Consider the following 19,651-nt stretch of genomic DNA (forward strand, 5'->3'; position numbering starts at 1 on the left):
TCCAGTTTTTTTCTTTTAGCATTTTCGTGCGTCGCCTAGGCTTTGGCCCTTTAAGTAATAAAGGTTGTTGTCGACTCTATGCGTGCTTGGGCCGGCCCAAGGTGGGGCTCCCTCCTTTTTTGTTAGTTTTTTGTTTTGTGTTTTCTTTTTCCGTTTTTATTTTTTGCTTCATAAAAAAGTTGGGGATTTCAAAAATGTTTATAATTAAAAAAATGTACAGTAATGCAAGACAACGTTCACGAATTCAGAAGTGTGTTAAAAAAGTTTTTAAATTCAACGAAAACATTCCTTATTTCAAGAAATGTTTTGAATTCAAGAACATTTTTTAATTCCACAAACATTTTTCCAAATATCAAGAACATTATTGAAATATGATGAACACTTTTTGAATTTAATAAAAAATATTCTAAAATGCACCCCTCTAAAAAAGGTTATTCATTATAGGAAAATTTTGAAACAACTTAATAATATAAAATCGTGAGAATAGGAAAATAAAACACCCTAGAATCGTGAGGGGGTCTTGCAAAACTTTTGTTGGATCTCTGATGAAATAACTATTTGTGTGCCTACAAATAATTTTTGGAAAAATAAAGAACAAACTATGAAACAACGGTAGTTCAAATCACTAGGGGTTGAATCTTGCAAAACTTTTGAATTGTCTCTGATTAAATCGATAGTTGTGTACCTAGAAATGATTTTTGTAAAAAACAAAAAGCAAACTATAAGGTAGCTGGAGTTCAAATTTAACCCGCTTCCAGCTGGATCGGCAGAAATTTATCCTTTTCACAAGAGGTGGGTTGAAACTTTTTACACCCAACCATTTGGTCAATTGTGCATTAAATATGTCCTAGTATTTTATAAAATTGATTTGGTACAATTTTGTAACAAATATATGGTAGGTCCTTCACAAAAAAACCTCTTTTCGGACACTCGATAATTGGAAAATGAATTTTCCGTGCAAAGAAAATGAAAACTCCCTTAGGCAACATTTTTTACCATTCCAAGATGCACCCTTGTGCACAATATGAGATCATTTGAACAAAATATGCCATGAATGTGGCCATAAGATTGAGCATTTGGGTTGAAAGCCATTCATCTTCACACTTGATAGCTCATTTCTGAGAACACTTTTTTAAAATAATTGCCGTATTACAAGTTTATAATTTTTGCTGGTAACTTGGTCACATATAATGACACAATGAGAAGGTTTTCCAATTTTTTGTTTTTTTTTGAATTTTCTAAGCCCGTTTCAACATGCGGTCAAAACGGATACTTTTGTACCTAAATAGATACTTTTGTACCTAGAAGGTTTCAACATGGTTGGGAATGACCGTTCCTAGCTAGTGGTTGAATCTTGAATTTTTTGGTGTTTCTCTGACTAAATAGATACTTTTGTACCTAGAAATGATTTTTGGAAAAAATAAATAGCAAACTATGAGGCAGCTATAGTTCAAATTTGACCCGCTACCAGCTGAAACGGCGGAAATTTGTCTTTTTCACCACAGGTGGATCAAAACTTTTTACTCCCAACCATTTGGTCAATTGTGCATTAAATATGGCCTAGTATTTTATAAAAATGATTTGGTCCGGTTTTGCAACAAATATATGGTAGGTCCTTCACAAAAAAACTCATTTTGGGCACTCGGAAAAATGGAAAATGATTTTTTCGTCAAAAGAAAATGAAAACTTCCTTAGGCAACAATGTTTGCCATTCCAATATGCACCCTTGTGCAGAATATGAGATCATTTGAACAAACTTTGCCATGAATGTGGCCATATGATTGATCATTTGGCTTGAAAGCCATTGATCTCCACACATGATAGCTCGTTTCTGAGAACAATTTTTTAAAATAATTATCGTAGTACAAGTTTATTATTTTTCCTGGTAACTTGGCCACATATAATGACACAATGCGAAGGTTTTCCCATTTTTTGATTTTTTTTGATTTTTTTATGCCCGTTTCAAAATGCGGTCAAAACGGCCGGCTTGACCGTTGATAGCTAGTGGTTGAATATTGGAATTTTTTTGGTGTTTCTCTGATTAAATAGATACTTTGTACCTAAAAATGATTTTTGGAAAAAATAAATAGCAAAATATGAGGCAGCTGTAGTTCAAATTTGACCCGCTTCCGGCTAAATCGGCAGAAATTTGCCTTTTTCACCAGAGGTGGATCAAAGCTTGTGACACCAAAATATTTGGTCAATTGTGCATTAAATATGGCCTAGTATTTTATAAAATTGATTTGGTCCAAATTTGCAACAATTATTTGGTAGGTCCTTCACAAAAATATTCATTTTTGGCACTCGGAAAATGGAAAATGATTTTTTCGTCCAAAGAAAATGAAAACTTCCTTAGCAACATTGTTTGACATTCCAATATGCACCCTTGTGCACAATATGAAATCATTTGAACAAATTTTCGTTCAAATTTTCCCCGCTTCCTACTGAATGGGTGAAATTTGTTTTTTTATAAGAGGTGGATCAAAAGCTTTTGACATGTAACTATTTGGTCAATTTTACATGAAATGTGGTCTAATATTTTTGAAAAATGGAGTTGCGCTATCTTGGAACAAATATTTGGTAGCTTCTTCACAAAAAAACCTTTTTATGCACTCGATAAATGGAAAATCATCTTTTTGTGCAAAGAAAATGAAAGCCGTCGAACTATGGCATCGTTTGCCATTCTAAGATGCACATTTATGAAAAACACAAGATCATTTTGACAAACTATGCCATTGTTATGTTTACAAAAATTCAAAGTTTTGGGTCCAAAATTTTGAGATTCAAGTGCGTTTTAGCCGGCCAATGGGACGCGAGGAACCGCTTTCACGCGGATCACCAAATTGGACGCAATCTGAGCCATCCATCACGCATCCATCCAACGGTGGAGCTTCTCCCGAGAATCAAAAACCCTAACCCACCCACCCACCCCCCTCGACCCCCCAGATCCCCACCCGGCGCCACCCCCACTCGCCCACTCCCCCCCTCAGTCCCCCAGATCCATCCTCTCCTTTCCTGCAACCCCAAACCCGGCCCCGCCGCCGATCTCCACTCCCGAAACCGAGCCCCAGCCCCGCCGGCGACCTCCTCCCCCACTCCTCGACTGCCCTGGCGAGATCCTCTACTTCATACCCGCCGGCGACCTCTGCCTTCCACTCCACCCTCTCCTTCTCTCCATGCCAAAACCCTAGATCGACACCATGGCCACCTCTCTCCAGCGTCCCCTCTCTCTCTCTCGTGGCGGCACTCACCACTTCAACACCGTCGGCGACCACAACCATGGCCTCCACCTCCCCTTCCCTCCCTGGATGGAGATCCACTCAATTCCTCAACCTCCCCTGAGTCCTCCCCAATCCCGCCGCTGGCCGACTACCACCCCCACCGGCGACCTCCCCGCTCTGCTCCGCGTGGCCGGGCCTCCGCTCCGCGCGGTGGTGCCTCGGCCTCGTGCGTCGCCGCATGGCCCTGCTCCACCGCGCGTGCGGCTTTGCCCGCGCTCGTCCTTGTCTCCAGCAGAAGCGCGCGCTGTTCGCCCAGCCCGCTCCGCTGCTCCCGTGCGTGCCTTCTGCCTCGCTCACCTGCACCGCGCCTGACCGCTCCACTAGCTGCAGCGGCAGGCCTCGCCTCCTCCGGCCGTTGCGGCCTCCGACGAGCTGGCCGGTTCCTCCGTCCCAGCACCGCCCCAGTCGGCACTGGCCGCATCCGCCTCGCCTCTGTAGGGCCCGCACCACTCGGCCTTCCGAGCTCGACCTCTGCTCCACGACCCGGCCGACTCCTGCTTCAACCACGATGCCGGTTCTTCGTCGACCTCCACCACACGCGCCGGCAGCCGTCCATCTCCGGCCATGGTGACCACGGATCTCCGACCATGATGGGTACATCTGTCTCCCCCCTCTCTCACCCTTCATGCCTGCCTCGGCGCCTTAATTTGTCGGTGTCATCTCTGCTCGTCATAGCTCCTTCATGCGGTGCGCGCGTCGGTGGATCTGGCGCGCGCGAGGCGGTGGATCTAGGTTGCGCGGTTAGGTGTCACAGCTCCAATTCCCTCCGATTACGTATGAATCTGCGGGGGTGCGCGTAGTTGCGAGCTGGATTTGTTGATTTGGCACATTTCACCTCTCTGTTAATTGACGAGTGGTGGAGTAATTGAGAGATGTTTTCTGTTCCAGACCTCACTGATATATTGGGACCTTGTTTAGTATTCACCGATGATCCTACCTTGTTACAGTGTTGTTTTCTGTTGAGATATTACCCTGCTGCAGAAATTTCAGAGAAAGAAAGTTAAAATTCAGAGTAGAACTTCATGAATGCACTGCTCTCATAAATTCACTTTAAGATTGGTGTTCTAGGCCAAGTTATTTAGCCAATTTGATGTTGTTCAGAATTTCTGAATGTACTCCAAGCATGCAAGCTAATGTACCTCGAGCATATTGTTTTCATCAGACTAGTGTACCTTGAGCATGCAAAGTAAACAAATGCTACTCCACTTGTCTATTTGTACAGAAACGTTTGTTTAAATAAACCGAGCAAATAAACCAAACTGTGCGAACACAGTCAGTTCTGAAACATGTCTACTCCACTTGTCTGATTGTACTGAAACCTTTGTTTGCATGTTTCTAAAATACAGAGAAGAACACCCTATGTTGTGGTAAAATATTTGTTGGCTATGATATGAAATTCCATGATGTGTGTGTTGTTTCAGTTTCTGTAGCTACAACAAAGTCCTAGTTTACTCTGTACTTGCTGCTGATGATTGCTGGCTAAATTTACAGTTGAAATAACAGTAGCCAAGGAGTAGATACAAGACCTATTTTACCGTATTTTGCATGGAATGTTCAAAATCAGTTATGTTGTTGTTTCTAGTTCTGTGAGTTAAATTGCATAAGATGGGAGTATCATAACATGCAACATGCATATACTGAACATGGGAGTATCACACCCTGAATGTGCTGCTTATGTAGTTTCTGTATTTTTGTTAAAGCATGGAGAAGCTTCTATAGTTTTGTTAAAAATTACCTTTGTCTTGGGCTGATTTGAGTACTACCAAGGGATGTATATTGAACTTCCCTTGCGGATTCAGAGCCTATAGGAGAATTCTACTGTGACAACAAATTAACTTGTCTTGAATTACTTCTTTTACTGGATGTTCAGAATGTTCAATTAACTGATTTGCACCTGTTTATGTTTGTTTTGTCAACTTCTTATGTTAACTTGTCTTGAATTACCCTTGTATAGTTACTAGTATTCACTGATTTTGCCTCATTTTGCTTGTTTTACTCTTATTTATGCACACAGACTGCCTACAAGTTAATGTGCTGTTAGATTTGCCTTTATTTTGTTCCTAACAATTTTGTTTGATAACTTGCAGATGCTGTCCTTCATTCATGTTTTGTTGTGAGCTCCAGGACAAAGAAGACGGGAGAAACATAGAGTTCTAGCTTATTGCAGCTAGTTATACTTCGATAGCTAGTTATTTTTTTGATTTTTTAGTTGTGTTACCTGATGTGAACTAGTTCTGATGTGAACCATGTTTGACTGTAATGTGCCAAGTTTGGCTCTGTTTGATTATATTCATGATGTGAACTATGTTTTCATGATATTTTGTTGTGCTCTGTTTAAAGCATTGTGTAAATATTGGTTATTTATTTATTGGATCGCTGAAATATGAGGAATATAATCCTGACAACTGGGACCTACTTATTAGAACCTGACAATTGGGACCCATTAGACTAGTGGAGCCTTCTCTTGAAAAAATAAAATCTGAAACTCTAGAGCCCAAAAGCCCACGTCGTAGCAAAATAAAATACTGAATTGTTGGGCTTGGCCCATGTGGCTGACCAAAATTACCAGGAAAGCAAATAAAAAATAGGCTGGTTTATTGAGCTTGGCCAAATAATGAATGGGCTGATTTAATGGGCTCAGCCCATATAGACACCTAATCGGACCGGGCTGAATCTTATCCACGTGAGCTAGCCACGCTGGATCCTACGTGGCTTGGGGAGGCTGCTACTGACCAAAATTTTGGTCGAAGAACCAATGACCTTTTACAGAAGGTCGTTAATTTCAGTTTACGGCCGCCAGCTTTTGACCTTCTGTTTTTGGTCAAAAAAAGGTCGCAAATTAAAAATTATGACCTTTCAGCGGCCAATAGTGAGGGTCACAAGTTGACATATTTCTTGTAGTGCATCCATAATAGGTAGCAATGCCTAATCCACCCTCCTATTAAGGAAAGTGCAGTCGGTCCCCTCGCATGGTTCCAAAAAAGGAAGCACGCTAGTCCCTCACCACCTCCCAGTGTGCCCATGTGATGCTGAGACCAACAGAAACCTGCTACTTCTTGATCTTGCATTGGGTTTTCCCTTGAAGAGAAAAGGGTGATGCAGCAAAGTAGAGATAAGTATTTCCCTCAGTTAGAGAACCAAAGTAGAGATAAGCATATCTCCAATCTATGCACCTACACAAACAATCAAGCACTTGCACCCAACGCAATAAAGGGGTTGTCAATCCCTTCACGGTAACATGCAAAGGTGGTATGCGCCTCGCTGTCTCCCTTTGGCGCGGGAACACCACCGTCTGCGCCGGTCTTCGTCACACTGTCGGGTTCTTCACCTACTTCGAGCACCGCCGCCGCACTCCTAACCTAGCCGTCGCCGCCGCCGCTACCTCCGTAGTTGTCCCGCCGCCCATCCACCCTGTTCGTCTTCATCCAGCACCAGGCCGTCGCTAGCGTCGCCATCATCTACCCCGACCACTTGGTCTACTCCGACCACCATTGGTGACATCGGCCCCGCGCTGATGGACGCCACAATCGTCGTCGAGTTCTTCTCTGCTGGCCCCTTCGACTTCTTCGACATGGCATACAACTCATGCAGGTCCCTCATCTATGCATGCCCGGTGCTGGCAACACCGATGTGTGCCTTCGTCCACGACGTGTTCCCGGGCCTGGCAAGCCTGGTGTGGCGCTTCGTCAACTTCGTCTTCGACCGTCTACACATGCCCGGTGCTGGCAACACCGGCGTGTGCCTTTGTCTATGACGTGTCCCTGGGTTTGGCAACTCCGGCGTGACGCTTCCTCAACGCTGTCTTCTCCCCGGTGCACCCCTACTTCGACACCACTGCGCCCATGCTAACTCTGCGCCCCCTTGCGCCTGCGGCTCCACGACGACTTCCTCGACACTAGCCACCCCGACTGGACATCGACCACGACATTTTCCGCAAGGCTACCTCGACCACGGCTACACCACCCACGCTCTCGGTTACATCGACAAACGGCACAAAGGGCTACCGCCTGCTTGAGCAACCTCACCAGTTTCCACTCCAGCCACGACTCCACAATGCATTGACCGTTACGACTGTGGGGGGTTGTGTCCGTTGGCTTGCCTTTGGATTCTTCTCCAGTCTCACCGTCTGCGTCGCTACCGTTGTGACCGCGCGGGGACGTTGAGTATAAGGACTATTAGGAAGTATAGGATAGACTAGGATTTGGTCCTGCCTTATCTTGTACTCCAGGTTGGTCTTTGTACTCCTATTTATATGCCCACGAGGCTCAAGCAATACATCGAACTATTCCACCAAATCCCTCTCTCCCTTCTAACAGCGCTGGAGACAGCAGCGGCAGCAGGTTGGGTGTCGGAGAGGGAGCAGCAACAGGAGGTTCAGAGAAGAAGCGCAGCAAAAGGGAGATTCAGAGAGGGGGATGTGGAGAGGAGCAGCAGCGGGCGGCCTTAGGAACATGTAGCAGCAAATCGAGAAGGGAAGGAGCAAAGGCAGCAGCAAGCAACAAAGAATGAAGAGAGAAGGAACAGCAGAAGCGTGGGGAAAAGAGGAGTAGCAGCTGATGGATTCAGAGAAGCAGCGGCATGAGATGGGGACCAGGGAGTGCTTTCGCGAGGAACCAGACACCACGGCCTCCTCGTCTGGTGGGTCGCGCGAGTGATGGTGGTGGAGTGGTGGCGATGATGGATGGTGCGGCGGCGCGAGGTGGTGATGCGGCGCTGCTGGAGTTGTGCTGGTGGTGCGTGGTGGAGATGGTGTGATGGTGGTGCTGGTGGATGGATGGCGCTGGAGGTGGGTGTGCTGGTGGATGGATGGATGGCGGAGGCGCACCACCATGCCGGCCTGGTCGTGGCGACGACCGGAGTTGGAGAAGGAGGGGTGATACGTGATAGAGAGAGATGTGTGGCAGGCCTGAGAGGATTCGATGGTTGCGACTATGGATTTGATTCCTCTATCTGATCTGCCACTTTTCTGATTTGGCTCTTCCCCTATACTGAATAATACACATCACATGCGTCTCAATCTTAGAGAAATTTCAGAGAGCGTGATAAAGAAAGAAAGCAGCATGAGGTTGAGGTAGTAGTAGCCAGCAGAGGAAAGATTTAAGGAAGAAGAGGAGAGAGGAAGAACAACAGCGATGGTGAGCAGGTTCAGTGAAGCAACAACAGTTTCGAGTAGAGGAGGGTATCAGCAGGGAGGCACAAGGAGAAGGATCAACCGGTAATAGGAGCAACAACAAGGAGAAGTTCGGAGAAGAATCAACAGAGAGCAACAGAGGTAAGGGAAGAAAGGTAGCAGAGGGAGATGGAGAAGGAGTGGAGTCGCGCGGAGCCGAGGAGGAGCAGCTAGATGGCGCAAGAGAGCAGCAGCGGTGTTGAGGGAGGAGCAGCGGCAGTTGGAGAAGGAGCATCCACCGCCCTTGGTCTGGTCGTCCGCACAAGCTGGTGATGGTGGTTGACGGCTGGGTGTGTTGGGCGTGGTGGTGGCTCTGGTTGGTGATGGAGGAAGTTGTGGTGGCGCGAGGTGGTGATGCGGCGGCGTTATGGAGCGGGTGGAGGTGCTGGGCGGCGCTGGTTGGCGCACCGCCACGCCGGCCTGGCCGCGGCGACGGCCGGTGGTGGAGAAAGAGAGGTGAGAGAGAGAGAGATGTGTGCCAGGCCCGATAGGATTCGATGGTTGCCACTAGACATTTGATTCCCCTCTCTCATCTGCCACTTTTCTGATTTGGCCCTTCTCCTCCTATACTTTTAGCACAAGATCATCCCTTCTCTTCTTCAACTAGCCCCCTGGTTACTTCTTTTCATCTCACACAAGTCTCTTCTTCCTTCTATTCTCTTCTTCACTCTTCTCGATAACCTCGTAGACGGAATCTTGGCGATTATTAGTGCCTTTGCGCACATTTCTGCAAGATAGACCAAAGACTAGTAAATGATCTTTTTTTTATAATTATCAAGCAACATTCAATCAATCATGGCAAGAATCGACGAATATATCACAATGGATTCTATATTTGAGTAACAAAATTATATATGTGAAATATACTTATCACCAGGGTTAACGATGTATCGACTAACCAAACTCATTCCAAATGACAAATCAGGCCTAGAACAAACCATGGCATACATTAAAGAACCAACAACACCAGAATATGGAACTCTTGACATGTACTCAAACTCTTCATCATTACTAGGACAATGGGAAGATGATAATTTGAAATGAGGAGCAATGGGAGTGCTTACTGACTTAGCATCATGCATGTTAAAACGATGAAGAACGTTCTTAATGTAACTCTGCCAACTAAGTACTGACAAACCAGAATTTATGTCCGTCATAATCTCCATACCTAGAATTTTCTTAGCAGCACCAAGATCCTTCATCTCAAACTCACTACTTAATTGCGCCTTTAAAGTAGTTATCTCTTTCTTGCCCTTGGCAGCAATCAACATATCATCAACATATAAGAGCAAGTATATAGGTGATCCATCAACAAATTTATTGTAAACACAACTATCAAATGTAGACCTCTTAAATCCATGTGCTATCATAAATGAATCAAACCATTTATACCATTGTCTCGGAGACTGTTTCAAACCATATATGGACCTCTTTAACTTGCCAACAAATTTCTCCTTACTAGGCCCTATGAAACCTTCTGGTTGGTCCATGTAAATCTCCTCCTCTAGTTGAGCATGCAGAAAAGCAGTCTTGATATCTAACTGCTCAAGCTCAAGATCATGCATAGCAACAATACCACAAAAATGCACGAATGGAACTATGCTTCACAACTCGAGAGAACACATCATTATAATCAATACCTGGTATCTGACTGAAACCCTTAGCCACTAACCTTGCCTTAAACCAAGTGGGCTCACTAGGAGAAAAACCCCTCCTTTCTTTTGAAGATCCATTTGTAGCGAGCGGTCATATTTTTTTAGGCAAGAGCACACCATCCCATGTGCCATTTTTCTCAAGTGACTGCATCTCTTCCTGCATAGCAGCAATCCACTTCTCGCGGTCACTGGAAATAACTGCTTTAGTGTATGTGGACGGCTCATGGATGTTCTCAACCTGTTCTGCACAACTGAAAGCATAATGAACAATGCCACACTCTTCAATTAGGCAGTTAGTTTTCTTAATGACTCTCCTGGTCCTGCCATCTACAAGAGACTAAACTTGTTACTGCAAAATAGGGGGTGAGTGTTGCACAACTTCATCATCGTGAAGCTTTGTATCTAGAGCATCATCAACATTATCATCAATCTGTGCATCTGGAGCAACATCATCATTATCAGCAATTACATGTTCCTCCACATCATAGTGCTCCACCTGCACAGTAACTCATTGTGGCTCTACATCAAAAGTATTTGTGGACAGATCATCATGATACATAATAGATTAATTGAAAACAACACTCCTGCTCACAAAAACCTTATTAGTTTTAGTATTCCATAACATGTATCCTTTTACTCCTGATCCGTAACAAACAAACACACACTTAATAGCTCTAGGCTCAAGTTTTCCTTTATCAACGTGTGCATATGCAGTGCAACAGAGAATCTCAAATGTTAATAATCAGCTGGTGTACCAGACCATAACTCAATGGGAGTTTTCTTATTAAGTGGAAGGGATGGTGACCTATTGATGAGGTAGCAGGCGGTGAAGGCGGCTTCAACCCAAAACCGTTTGCGCATGCGAGCATTCGACAACATGCAACGAGCCCTTGAGATGATGGTTCTATTCATGCACTCAGCCACAACATTCTGGTGAGGAGTGTATGGGACGGTGTGGTGCCAAACGATGCACAAGTTTTTGCAATAACTGCTAAAAGCTTTTGAACAAAATTCTATACCATTGTCAATATGAAGCATTTTAACCACCCTCTTGGTTTGCCTTTCTACCATAACCTTCCAAGACTTAAATGCATCAAACACATCATATTTATTTTTCAGAAAATAAGGCCACACTTTTTTTGGAGTAATGATCAATAAGTGTAAGCATATAACGAGAACCAGCAAGGGAGGGTTTACGGGAAGGTCCCCACAAATCAGCATGTACATAATCTAATATACCTTCTGTGGTATAAACAATAACATTGAACTTTAACGTCTTGTGCTTACCAAAAATGCAGTGCTCACAAAACTCCAACTCACTTAGGTTGCAGCCATCCAGAAGCTCTCTCTTGGTCAATTCTGCCATGCCAAGTTTACTCATATGCCCAAGGCGCATATGCCAAATATTAGTTTTACTAGATTTACAAGAAGTAATAGCAGCAACAGCAGTACCAGTAATAGTACTTCCTCTAAGAACATATAACTTAGCAGAATTCATGTCACCTATCATATGAATGAGGGAGCCTTTTGTTACCTTCAGAACTCCACCTGAACGGGAGTGTCTCTAACCTTTGACGTCAAGAGTAGTCAACAAGATGAGGTTTTTGGCCATGCCTGGTATGTCTCTCACATCTGTCAACGTGCATATCATGTCGTCATGTGTCCTGGTCTGAACAAAACCAATGCCCACAATATCACGTGGGTTGTCACCTCCCATACACACAACATCTCCACTCTGCACAAACTCATAAGTACTAAACCAATATCTATTACAGCATATATGAAACGAGCAGGAAGAATCAAGTATGCATTCATCATGACGTGAAACACAGCTAGCAAAAAGAACTAAAGCATCATCTGAATCAGATTTATTACCAGATGTAACATTGACCTTACCATCACCATCAGATTTGTTTTTAAGTTTCCACGTACCGCTCCTCTTATTCTTATTTTCTACATTCCAACACTCATCAATTAGTTGACACTCTTTCTTATAGTACCTGTAAAATTTGTCCTTCCCAGATCATCTGGACTTCGAACGACCTCTACTGTTCTTGCTTTTATCTCTGTTGTTGTTGTTGTTGTTGTCGTCGTCGTCGTCGTCATTGTTGTTGTTGTTGTTGTTGTTGTTGTTGTTGTTGTTGTTGTTGTTGTTGTTGTTGTTGTTGTTGTTGTTGTTGTTGTTGTTGTTGTTGTTGTTGTTGTTGTTGTTTTTGTTTTTGTTGTTGTTGTTGTTGTTGTTGTTGTTGTTGTTGTTGTTGTTGTTGTTGTTGTTGTTGTTGTTGTTGTTGTTGTTGTTGTTGTTGTTGTTGTTACCGCGTACCTGCAAAGCTTCTTCTTTGTAGGACGACTCATCAGATTGCAACATACCGTTCACCTTTTCCTTCTATTAAGGGGCCTCATATACTTCAGAAACAGTTAGTTCATCATGACTATATAATATGTGTTAGGGAACGTAGTATTTCGAAAAAAATTCCTACGATCACGCAGGATCTATCTAGGAGAAGCATAGCTACGAGTAGGGAGAGTGTGTCCACGTACCCTCGTAGACCGAAAGCGGAAGTGTTTAGTAACGCGGTTCATGTAGTCGAACGTCTTCGCTATCCAACCGATCCAAGTACCGAACGCACAGCACCTCCGCGATCTGCACACGTTCAGCTCGGCGACGTCCCTCGAACTCTTGATCCAGTTGAGGCCGAGGGAGAGTATCGTCAGCACGACGGCCTGGTGACGGTGATGATGAAGTTACCGACGCAGGGCTTCGCCTAAGCACGATATGACCGAGGTGTATAACTGTGGAGGGGGGCACCGCACACGGCTAAGACAAATCCTAGAGTGCCTTTGGGGTGACCCCTGCCCACGTATATAAAGGAGGGGGGAAGAGGAGGCCGGCCTAGGAGGGGCGTGTTGGAAATATGCCCTAGAGGCAATAATAAAATGGTTATTATTATATTTCTTTGTTCATGATAATTGTCTATTGTTCATGCTATAATTGTGTTATCCGGAAATCGTAATACATGTGTGAATACATAGGCCACAACGTGTCCCTAGTGAGCCTCTAGTTGACTAGCTCGTTGATCAACAGATAGTCATGGTTTCCTGACTATGGACATTGGATGTCATTGATAACGGGATCACATCATTAGGAGAATGATGTGATGGACAAGGACCAATCCTAAGCATAGCACAAAGATCGTGTAGTTCGTTTGCTAGAGCTTTTCCAATGTCAAGTATCTTTTCCTTAGACCATGAGATCGTGTAACTCCCGGATGCCGTAGGAGTCCTTTGGGTGTACCAAACGTCACAACGTAACTGGGTGACTATAAAGGTGCACTACAGGTATCTCTGAAAGTGTCTGTTGGGTTGACACGGATCGAGACTAGGATTTGTCCCTCCGTATGACGGAGAGATATCTCTGGGCCCACTCGGTAATGCATCATCATAATGAGGTCAAGGTGACCAAGTGGTTGGTCACGGGATCATGCATTACCGTACGAGTAAAGTGACTTGCCGGTAACGAGATTGAACGAGGTATTGGGATACCGACGATCGAATCTCGGGCAAGTAACGTACCGATTGACAAAGGGAATTGTATACGGGATTGATTGAATCCTCGACATCGTGGTTCATCCGATGAGATCATCGTGGAACATGTGGGAGCCAACATGGGTATCCAGATCCCGCTGTTGGTTATTGACTGGAGAGTCGTCCCGGTCATGTCTGCATGTCTCCCGAACCCGTAGGGTCTACACACTTAAGGTTCGGTGACGCTAGGGTTGTAGAGATATTAGTATGCGGAAACCCAAAAGTTGTTCGGAGTCCCGGATGAGATCCCGAACGTCACGAGGAGTTCCGGAATGGCCCAGAGGTGAAGAATTATATATAGGAAGTCCAGTTTCGGCCACCGGGAAAGTTTCGGGGGTTATCGGTATTGTACCGGGACCACCGGAAGGGTCCCGGGGGTCCACCAGGTGGGGCCACCTATCCTGGAGGGCCCCATGGGCTGAAGTGGGAGGGGAACCAGCCCCTGGTGGGCTGGTGCGCCCCCCATGGGCCTCCCCCTGCGCCTAGGGTTGGAAACCCTAGGGGTGGGGGCGCCCCACCTCACTTGGGGGGGAAGTTTCCCCCCCTTGGCCGCCGCCCCACCATGTAGATGGGATCCTCAGGGCCGGCGCCCCCCCAGGGGGGCTATATAAAGGGGGGAGGGAGGGCAGCAGTACACTAGCCCTTGGCGCCTCCCTCTCCCTCCCGCTTGCGCTTAGCGAAGCCCTGCCGGGATCCCCGCTACTTCCACCACCACGCCGTCGTGCTGCTGGATCTCCATCAACCTCTCCTTCCCCTTGCTGGATCAAGAAGGAGGAGACGTCGCTGCTCCGTACGTGTGTTGAACGCGGAGGTGCCGTCCGTTCGGCGCTCGGTCATCGGTGAGTTGGATCACGACGAGTACGACTCCATCAACCCCATTCACTTGAACGCTTCCGCTCGCGATCTACAAGGGTATGTAGATGCACTCCTTCCTTCTCATTGCTAGTAAACTCCATAGATGGATCTTGGTGATGCGTAGAAATTTTTTGATTTCTTCTACGATCCCCAACAGTGGCATCATGAGCCAGGCCTATGCGTAGTTTCTATGCACGAGTAGAACACAAAGCAGTTGTGGGCATAGATGTTGTCAATTTTTCTTGCCACTAGTAGTCTTATCTTGTTTCGGCGGTATTGTGGGATGAAGCGGCCCGGACCGACCTTACACGTACGCTTACGTGAGACAGGTTCCACCGACTGACATGCACTAGTTGCATGAGGTGGCTAGCGGGTGTCTGTCTCTCCCACTTTAGTCGGAACGGATTCGATGAAAAGGGTCCTTATGAAGGGTAAATAGAAATTGGCATATCACGTTGTGGTTTTACGTAGGTAAGAAACGTTCTTGCTAGAAACCTATAGAAGCCACGTAAAAAACTTGCAACAACAATTAGAGGACGTCTAACTTGTTTTTGCAGCATATGCCTTGTGATGTGATATGGCCAAAAGGATGTGATGAATGAGATATATGTGATGTATGAGATTGATCATGTTCTTGTAATAGAATCACGACTTGCATGTCGATGAGTATGACAACCGGCAGGAGCCATAGGAGTTGTCTTTATTTTTGTATGACCTATGTGTCATTGAATAACGCCATGTAAATTACTTTACTTTATTGCTAAACACGTTAGCCATAGAAGTAGAAGTAATCGTTGGCGTGACAACTTCATGAAGACACGATGATGGAGATCATGGTGTCATGCCGGTGACGAAGATGATCATGGCGCCCCGAAGATGGAGATCAAAGGAGCAAAATGATATTGGCCATATCATGTCACTATTTGATTGCATGTGATGTTTATCATGTTTTACATCTTATTTGCTTAGAACGACGGTAGTAAGTAAGATGATCCCCTATAATAATTTCAAGAAAGTGTTCCCCCTAACTGTGCACCGTTGCGAAGGTTCGTTGTTTCGAAGCACCACGTGATGATCGGGTGTGATAGATTCTAACGTTCGCATGCAACGAGTGTTGACGAGCCTAGCATGTACAGACATGGCCTCAGAACACACGCAATACACATAGGTTGACTTGACGAGCCTAGCATGTACAGACATGGCCTCGGAACACGGAAGACCGAAAGGTCGAGCATGAGTCGTATAGAAGATACGATCAACATGAAGATGTTCACCGATATTGACTAGTCCGTCTCACGTGATGATTGGACACGGCCTAGTTGACTCGGATCATGTTTCACTTAGATGACTAGAGGGATGCCTATCTGAGTGGGAGTTCATTGAATAATTTGATTAGATGAACTTAATTATCATGAACTTAGTCTAAAATCTTTACAATATGTCTTCTAGATCAAATGGCCCACGTTGCACTCAACTTCAACGCGTTCCTAGAGAAAACCAAGCTAAAAGATGATGGCAGCAACTCTACGGACTGGGTCCGGAACCTGAGGATCATCCTCATAGCTGCCAAGAAAGATTATGTCCTAGAAGCACCGCTAGGTGAAGCACCCATCCTAGAGAACCAAGACGTTATGAACGCTTGGCAATCACGTGCTGATGATTACTCCCTCGTTCAGTGCAGCATGCTTTACAGCTTAGAACTGGGGCTCCAAAAGCGTTTTGAGAAACACGGAGCATATGAGATGTTCGAAGAGCTGAAAATGGTTTTCCAAGCTCATGCCCGGGTCGAGAGATATGAAGTCTCCGACAAGTTCGTCAATTGTAAAATGGAGGAAAATAGTTCTGTCAGTGAGCACATACTCAAAATGTCTGGGTTACACAACCGGTTGTCTCAGCTGGGAGTTAATCTCCCGGATGACGCGGTCATTGACAGAATCCTTCAGTCGCTTCCACCGAGCTACAAGAGCTTTGTGATGAACTTCAATATGCAGGGGATGGAAAAGACCATTCCTGAGGTATATTCAATGCTGAAATCAGCGGAGGTGGAGATCAAAAAGGAACATCAAGTGTTGATGGTGAATGAAACCACTAAGTTCAAGAAAGCCAAGGGTAAGAAGAACTTCAAGAAGGACAGCAAGGGAGTTGCCGCGCCCGGTAAGGCAGTTGCCGGGAAGAAGCCAAAGAATGGACCCAAGCCTGAGACTGAGTGCTTTTATTGCAAGGGAAGTGGTCACTGGAAGTGGAACTGCCCCAAATACTTAGCGGACAAGAAGGCCGGCGACACCAAAGGTATATGTGATATACATGTAATTGATGTTTACCTTACCAGTACTCGTAGTAGCTCCTGGGTATTTGATACCGGTGCGGTTGCTCATATTAGTAACTCAAAACAGGAGCTGCGGAATAAGCGAAGACTGGCGAAGGACGAGGTCACGATGCGCGTCGGGGATGGTTCCAAGGTCGATGTGATCGCCGTCGGCATGCTACCTCTACATTTACCTACGGGGTTAGTTTTGAACCTCAATAATTGTTATTTAGTGCCAGCTTTGAGCATGAACATTGTATCAGGATCTCGTTTAATTCGAGATGGCTACTCATTTAAATCCGAGAATAATGGTTGTTCTATTTATATGAGAGATATGTTTTATGGTCATGCCTCGCTGGTCAATGGTTTATTCTTAATGAATCTCGAACGTGATGTTACACATATTCATAGTGTGAATACCAAAAGATGTAAAGTTGACAACGATAGTCCCACATACTTGTGGCACTGCCGCCTTGGTCACATTGGTGTCAAACGCATGAAGAAGCTCCATGCAGATGGACTTTTGGAGTCTCTTGATTACGAATCATTTGACACGTGCGAACCATGCCTCATGGGTAAGATGACCAAGACTCCGTTCTCCGGAACAATGGAACGAGCAACCAACTTATTGGAAATCATACATACTGATGTGTGCGGTCCAATGAGTGTTGAGGCTCGCGGTGGCTATCGTTATGTTCTCACTCTCACTGATGACTTGAGTAGATATGGGTATGTCTACCTAATGAAACACAAGTCTGAAACCTTTGAAAAGTTCAAGAAATTTCAGAGTGAGGTTGAGAATCAACGTGACAGGAAAATAAAGTTCTTATGATCAGATCGTGGAGGAGAATATTTGAGTCACGAATTTGGCACACACTTAAGGACATGTGGAATAGTTTCACAACTCACGCCGCCTGGAACACCTCAGCGAAATGGTGTGTCCGAACGTCGTAATCGCACTCTATTGGATATGGTGCGATCTATGATGTCTCTTACCGATCTACTGCTCTCATTTTGGGGCTATGCTTTAGAGACTGCTGCATTCACTTTAAATAGGGCTCCGTCGAAATCCGTTGAGACGACACCGTATGAATTATGGTTTGGGAAGAAACCTAAGCTGTCGTTTCTAAAAGTTTGGGGATGCGATGCTTATGTTAAGAAACTTCAACCTGAAAAGCTCGAACCCAAGTCGGAAAAATGCGTCTTCATAGGATACCCCAAGGAAACCATTGGGTATACCTTCTATCTCAGATCCGAAGGCAAAATCTTTGTTGCCAAGAACGGGTCCTTTCTGGAGAAAGAGTTTCTCTCGAAAGAAGTGAGTGGGAGGAAAGTGGAACTCGATGAGGTGATAGTCACCCCTTCCGAACCGAAAAGTAGCGCAGCGCGGGAAGATGTTCCTGTGGTGCCTGCACCAACTGGGGAGGAAGTTAATGATGATGATCATGAAGCTTCAGATCAAGTTACTGCTGAACTTCGTAGGTCCACAAGGACACGTTCCGCACCAGAGTGGTACGGCAACCCTGTCCTGGAAATCATGTTGTTAGACAACGGTGAACCTTCGAACTATGAAGAAGCAATGGCGGGCCCAGATTCCGACAAATGGCTAGAATCCATGAAATCCGAGATAGGATCCATGTATGAAAACGAAGTATGGACTTTGACTGACTTGCCCGATGATCGGCGAGCCATAGAAAATAAATGGATCTTTAAGAAGAAGACAGACGCGGATGGTAATGTAACCATCTATAAGGCTCGACTTGTCGCTAAGGGTTATCGACAAGTTCAAGGGGTTGACTATGATGAGACTTTCTCACCCGTAGCAAAGCTGAAGTCCGTCCGAATCATGTTAGCAATTGCCGCATTCTATGATTATGAGATATGGCAAATGGATGTCAAAACGGCATTCCTTAACGGCTTTCTTAAGGACGAATTGTATATGATGCAGCCGGAAGGTTTTGTCGATCCTAAGAATGCTAACAAGGTGTGCAAGCTCCAGCGCTCCATCTATGGGCTGGTGCAAGCATCTCGGAGTTGGAACATTCGATTTGATGATATGATCAAAGCGTTTGGGTTTACACAGACTTATGGAGAAGCCTGTGTTTACAAGAAAGTGAGTGGGAGCTCTGTAGCATTTCTCATATTATATGTGGATGACATACTATTGATGGGAAATGATATAGAATTCTTGGAAAGTATAAAGGCCTACTTGAATAAGTGTTTTTCAATGAAGGACCTTGGAGAAGCTGCTTATATATTAGGCATCAAGATCTATAGAGATAGATCAAGACGCCTCATTGGTCTTTCACAGAGTACGTACCTTGACAAGATATTGAAGAAGTTCAATATGGATCAGTCCAAGAAGGGGTTCTTGCCTGTATTGCAAGGTGTGCAATTGCGCACGGCTCAATGCCCGGCCACGGCAGAAGATAGAGAAAAGATGAGTGTCGTCCCCTATGCCTCGGCCATAGGGTCTATTATGTATGCCATGCTGTGTACCAGACCTGATGTAAACCTTGCCGTAAGTTTGGTAGGAAGGTACCAAAGTAATCCCGGCATGGAACACTGGACAGTGGTCAAGAATATCCTGAAGTACCTGAAAAGGACTAAGGATATGTTTCTCGTATATGGAGGCGATGAAGAGCTCGTCGTAAAGGGTTACGTCGACGCTAGCTTCGACACGGATCTGGATGACCCTAAGTCACAAACCGGATACGTGTATATTTTGAATGGAGGGGCAGTAAGCTGGTGCAGTTGCAAGCAAAGCATTGTGGCGGGATCTACATGTGAAGCGGAGTAC

The sequence above is a fragment of the Triticum aestivum genome, chromosome 7D (genome assembly GCF_018294505.1).
Source record: "Triticum aestivum cultivar Chinese Spring chromosome 7D, IWGSC CS RefSeq v2.1, whole genome shotgun sequence".
In the NCBI taxonomy this organism is placed as follows: Eukaryota; Viridiplantae; Streptophyta; class Magnoliopsida; order Poales; family Poaceae; genus Triticum; species Triticum aestivum.